Here is a 5,593-nt window from a genome sequence, read left to right on the forward strand (position 1 = left end):
CCGCTCTCGGGCCCGGTTCCCAGGCCCCAGCTGGTGGTCGGCAGCCAGCAGGTGCGCCATCGATGCACCTGTTTACGAACACGGTCAGGCTCTCCCTTTGGTTATGAACAGTCCACGCTTGCCTCCGTCTGTCTGTCGGAATTGTTTGGTGGTTACCGCACGAGGATTTGGGGGGGGGAAATGGAAGTCCCCGTCGGTTCCCGCTCACTGTTGGCGCACACTGTCCAGGCTGTTCTCAGCCCGGTCACAGGGAACGAGCTGTTTGTTAAAACTTTGGCTTTCACTTGGCTTCTGTCGTGGACAGCGTTCCCGTCGAGGCTCGGGGAAGACCGCGTTTTTCCATAGTATTTATCCCGCCGCGTGGACATTGAGCCCCTCCCTCCCCTGCTCACCACTGCGGGTATAAATAGAGCCGCACTGGCCCCGGATGTGGTAGTGAGCTGCCGGTTTCTCTCTCTAAATCCCTAGAGTGAAGCAGCCAGGTCCAAGGGCAGGCACGAGAGACGTTCTGGTGACTTGCTGGTGCCGGGCAGCCCTCTAGGAAAGCTATCTACCACCCGCGCCTGGGAGCGCGCCCTGATCTCCCGGGGCTCACAGCTCAGGCCGTCTTATCCCTTTTAACAATCTTTGCCAAAACCAAAGGTGGCGGTAGATATCCCTCCTTATTTTTATTTTTAAATATATTTTATTGATTTTTTACAGAGAGGAAGGGAGAGGGATAGAGAGTTAGAAACATCGATGAGAGAGAAACATCAATCAGCTGCCTCCTGCACACCTCCTACTGGGGATGTGCCTGCAACAATTCTTTTTGAAAAAATGGGTACAGACCTTGACAGAATCATAGCAATCATTAAGGTAATTAGCATATAACTACTGCATTTGAACTGTTGGCTTCCGGATTTGTATGTGTAGATTTGATCTCTCTAAGGCCCAAACCCAGCTTTTAAATTGCCTCCTGGACAGCTCCCCCTGGATGTCCCTTGGGTACAACCTTGATCTGACCAGACCAGAAAATCTCACCTCTCTTCCCAGAGCCCCACTCCCGCCCCCCAGGTTTTGCCGCCGAAGAAGTCAGGTGATCTGGACCAGAGCGCACCAGCCACACGCAGCTGCACGGCATCTGCCTCTCCAGGGTCACCTGCCTGCTTCTCCCTGCACTTGGGCCTTCCAGGTTTGTGCCTGGGAAGCTGGACTGTCACCCTCATTTCAAATGCCCTTCCTTCCTCTCCCTGGAAACCCGGCTGCCTGCAGGTCCCGGCCCAAGGTCACTTTCTCCCTCGCTCCACGCTCTATCATGGGCCCCACTGGGATTGGCCTGGTGCCCGGTCTGTTCCCAGGGCTCTTCCGCCTTGATCGCACCCCTCCCTGAGCGCTGCCTCCGTTGCCACCTGCAGGCCGATGAGCGGTGGGTCAGAGCTGGGCCGCACCCACAGGGCGCCGTGCTCACCTGTGCCCCAGTGGGCCAGCTTGGGGAGGCGGCAATTCCAGCCGCACCCTGGAGGCACCATTGCAGGCCTCCCCCCTCCCCCAGGGTGCTTGGCTGAGCAGTGGAACTGGGCCCCTGGGGAGCTGTGAGCCAGGTCCCATCTGAGTTCCCTCTCCCCACACCAAAACGTCCCAGTCAGCCTCAGAAACTAAAGAAGTCTTTCCTAAACTTTTTTCTCTCTCTCTCAAATTCTTCCCCAGTGTGAAACAAACATCCTTCAGCAGCTGCTTCTTATGGCTATAAGGAAACCATAAAAGTTTTTTAATGCCTATATTAATATTTGTATTATCACTAAGAGATCTCCTCTAAAAATATCTTTGTGTGGAAAAATTTAAACATTAAACATTAATGAGAATAGTATATTAATAGTTACATATATATAACCATAACTTAGGTTCAACAGCTATGGAGCTAGGGCCAAGGTGTTTGTCTGTGCCCCTGCCCCGCTAATGCCTTTAAAGCAAACCCAGAAATCCTACCGTTTTTGTCCACAAGCTCTTGAGTACAAATCTCTAAAAGATAAGAATTCTTTATTAAAAACATGACCGCAATACCATTGTCCAACCTCAAGAGGAGGAACAATGTAACATAGAACTTGTAGAGCCCTCTTCGCCTGCCAAGGGCCCAGCTGAGCCCTCCCTCTCTTGCCAGCCTCTTTCTTGCTGGCAGCTCCCAGCAGGTTCTGATCCAAAAGTGTGTGAGACTTTTTTGGAACTCGGCAGCCATTTCCCATAGGAAACAATTTTGTAATCTCAGCGTTCTGCGCTTCCCTCTCCTCTCCAGCGCTTTGAGCCCCTCCGAACTTGAACCTTGAACCCCTGCAGGTGGCAGTTCCACGTCAGGGTGGTAATAATATTTGCTAAGAATATTTGCTCGGCCAGCATCCCCGGGGTTTGGTGAGGACAAAATGAGGTAATACAGATGCAAGCAGCCCAAAGGCAGCCAGAGGAAGTGGCAGTGAAAGGAGCTCACGGCAACAATGAAAATGTATTCTTCAGTGAATAGGCTTGCCCTCTGACCCAGTAACCCTACCCCTGGGTACACACCAGAGAGCTCATGTTCAGGAAAAGACTGGTATAGGGATGTTGACAAAAGATTCATTCAAATTGACAAAAATCCAGAGAACAACCCAGTGTCCACCAACAGGAGAATGGGTGGATCAATGGTGGTTTCTCCACACAGTGTAATAATCATAAGCAGCAAGACACACGACATGGATGGAGCCTGCAGAGCTAAGGAAAAGACAGCTAACAAGCACACGGAGAATAAGCACACTGCGCGTTCAGCACGGTCAGTGACGCACCTTACCCGCAGGGGCGGGGACTGACTGGGCAGTCCATGAAGGAGCCCCTCAGGGTGCCCGGGGCGACCATGCACGGAGCTATTTGCTTAAGATTGTGCACACGGTGCTCTTTACTACAGTGTGTTAGGCCTCAATTTTTAAAATTAAAAACGATTGAGCCCTGGCCGGTGTGGCTCGGTTGAGCGTTGTTTCATGCACCAAAGGGTCGCTGGTTTGAGTCTCCGTCAGGGCATATGCCCAGGTTGTGGGCTTGATCCCCAATAGAGGGCATGCAGTAGCCAACCTATCAATTTCTCCGTCAGGGCATATGCCCAGGTTGTGGGCTTGTTCCCCAATAGAGGGCATGCAGTAGCCAACCTATCAATGTTTCTCTCTCTCTCTCTCTCTCTCTAAAACTTCTCTCTCCTCTCTCTCTCTCTCTCTCTCAAATCAACAAAAACATATTTTAAAACATGACTGGGAGTTGATGGGGGCATTGCCTGTTAGTGGGAAGGGTGAGGCCATGACATGAAGAGGAGGTGATGAAGCTGAGACACTGGGGTCACCTGGGGAGACAGTGGAGTTGGGAGGAGGGGAGAGGCAGAGAGAGTGTCCCAAGCCTGGGAGGTGCCAATGCCTTGGGCAAAAGTGGGAGAAGAGGCCTGTGCACCCCATCTCCTCTCCCTCCTCCTCTCTACTCCTCCCCTCCAGGGCAAGGATTCCATCTGGTTTCCTCTGCACGTTGAAGTATCCAGCACCCTGATGGGCCGTCTTAGAGGCAAGGAGGGTGGGCAGATGCTTGCTTCCTGAGGAGGCATCCCAGCACAGCAGCAAGATCAGCTCCCAGGAGTGTGCACGCCTGGCCGCCTGCCGGGTCTGCCTCTGGTTGGCTGCGTGGACGCCTTGCAGCCCCACCTTGGCCTGTTTCCTCACTTAAATAAATGAGGATTCAGCTGGCCACTGGAGGCCACAGATTTTCCATCCTAGAACCATGATCCAATTTGTCTGTAACCTAGTGGAGAAGGCCCTGGTGCTGGTAGACACCACTGTGACTTACTTGAAGCCTCGACCAGCCATGCTTTGGCACTTACCACTGGTTGAGCTGGTTCCTCCAATCCTGCTGAGATCCCTACAGCTATTCAGAGCTTGAAAAAACTAGTCGGTGGTGCTCAAACTGATCACTTCAAACAGTTAAAGACGCTCTGCTGAAAGGTCTGGTGGCCACGCAAGGGTGGTGTGATTGGCTACAATGTGTGAAGACCAGTCTTTAACATCTGATTCTATTTGCTTTATTATTGGAATGTCCTTGGACCATGAGTGATCAGAATGTTATTTGAATAAAAAAGGATATGTCCCCCCAAATGAGGTTGTTGATCTAAGAGATTAATGAGCAAACATTCACCACCATTTTAAATTTATTTGGAGAAGCAGTAATCCTGATTGCTTGGTGATGTGAACTCCAGAGCCAGACGGCCTGGGTTCAAATCCTGACCTTGCCACTTACCAGCTGAGTGATCTTAACCGATCCGCGCCTCAGTTTCCTCACCTGTAAAATGGGAGAGTGAGAGAAGCTGCCTTGGGGAGTCTTAGGGAAGATTATATGAGTAGCTGAGGGGAAGTACTCAGAACATCCCCAGTGCACAGTAGGTGCCACATAAGCATTAGCTAGGATTATTTTTTCTCTATGACGCTCATTTTTAAAAGTGTTTGTCTGTAAACAGTAAAATTCAATGAAATAAAACTTATTTCCTTGTTTATTAACCAGAAATGGGGTACACCTGCCAGCCAGAGCGCATTCCTGGAATACACTCCTCCCTGGGGACTGGGACTGCCGAGACCCACAGAAGCCAGCCAAGAGGCGAACAGTTCGACATGTCAGATAAATGTGGAACCCCTTTCAGAGAGGAAGGGAGAGGGAAGAGAAAGATAGAAACATCCATGATGAGACTCATGGATCGGCTGCCTCCTGCACGCCCCACACTGGGGATCGAGCCAGCAACCGGGCATGTGCCCCGACCAGGAATCAAACTGCTTTACAGGTTGATGCTCAACCACTGAGCCACATAGGCTGGGCCCTTTCAGGCTTTTTGAAAAGGCCAGAGTAGTTCAAAGGTCAGCATTGTGACCTCTGCAGATCCCAGTCACCTCTGAGGCCCCACTAGTGCAGCCCACCTGAGCTTCTTGGTGTGACCACAGCAACATGCTGGGCAGAGAGCTGGCAGCATCTTAGTGGGCGTGCCTTGAGTCGGTGTCTTGACTGGCCTATAGCCAGGGCCTCGCCAGCCTGGACACCAGGGTCTCAGGGGTGGAGAAAGGCGACATTCTTGCAGCTCACTGTAGCAGATGCCTGAATATCCATCCGCATGAGAATACTGACAGAAGGCTTCTGTGTCAGGACGCAGATTCTTCTGCTTTGGAGGGGGAAGGAGCCAGGCAGCTGATACTGAGTCAATAGTTTTTAAATTTGGGGGTGGGGGTGGGGTGGGCGTGCAGTCACTGATCCTGTGAAAACCTGGAGACAGCTACAAACGCTTTCCCCAGAAAAAATGCACACGCACACAAACAGGAGATAACCTCAGTCTCGGATCTTCCAAAGCCCATTTATAGACTCCTGACCCGCACAGGCGAAGGGGAATTCTTAGAAGTTTGTAAATAAGGCAAAAGGATGTCTGAATGTCCTTCCCCTGGCCCTGGTCCAGCAGGCCTGCCCGGGGATCGGCCATTCTCCAGGGAATGTGTGAGGCTGGGCCTCACGCTGGGTGAAGTCTACCATGGTAACTGGTAGACTTTGTCCAACAGCAACGCAAAGGATTTCTGTCGTTCAA

At 51.6% G+C, this 5,593-nt stretch overlaps 1 protein-coding gene across 1 annotated transcript in view; it reads right to left on the minus strand.

Annotated features, from left to right (window-relative positions):
- CPT1A (carnitine palmitoyltransferase 1A (liver)) overlaps positions 1 to 4,295 on the minus strand; it is a 58,215-nt gene extending 53,920 nt beyond the window's left edge. The window contains exon 1 of the mRNA XM_014538133.1: positions 4,273 to 4,295. The gene's annotated coding sequence lies outside the window, so the exon portion shown is untranslated. The remainder of the gene's footprint in view (positions 1 to 4,272) is intronic.
- Positions 4,296 to 5,593: the final 1,298 nt, after the last annotated feature.

This window comes from Myotis brandtii, unplaced genomic scaffold (genome assembly GCF_000412655.1).
Source record: "Myotis brandtii unplaced genomic scaffold, ASM41265v1 scaffold187, whole genome shotgun sequence".
NCBI classification, from domain to species: domain Eukaryota; kingdom Metazoa; phylum Chordata; class Mammalia; order Chiroptera; family Vespertilionidae; genus Myotis; species Myotis brandtii.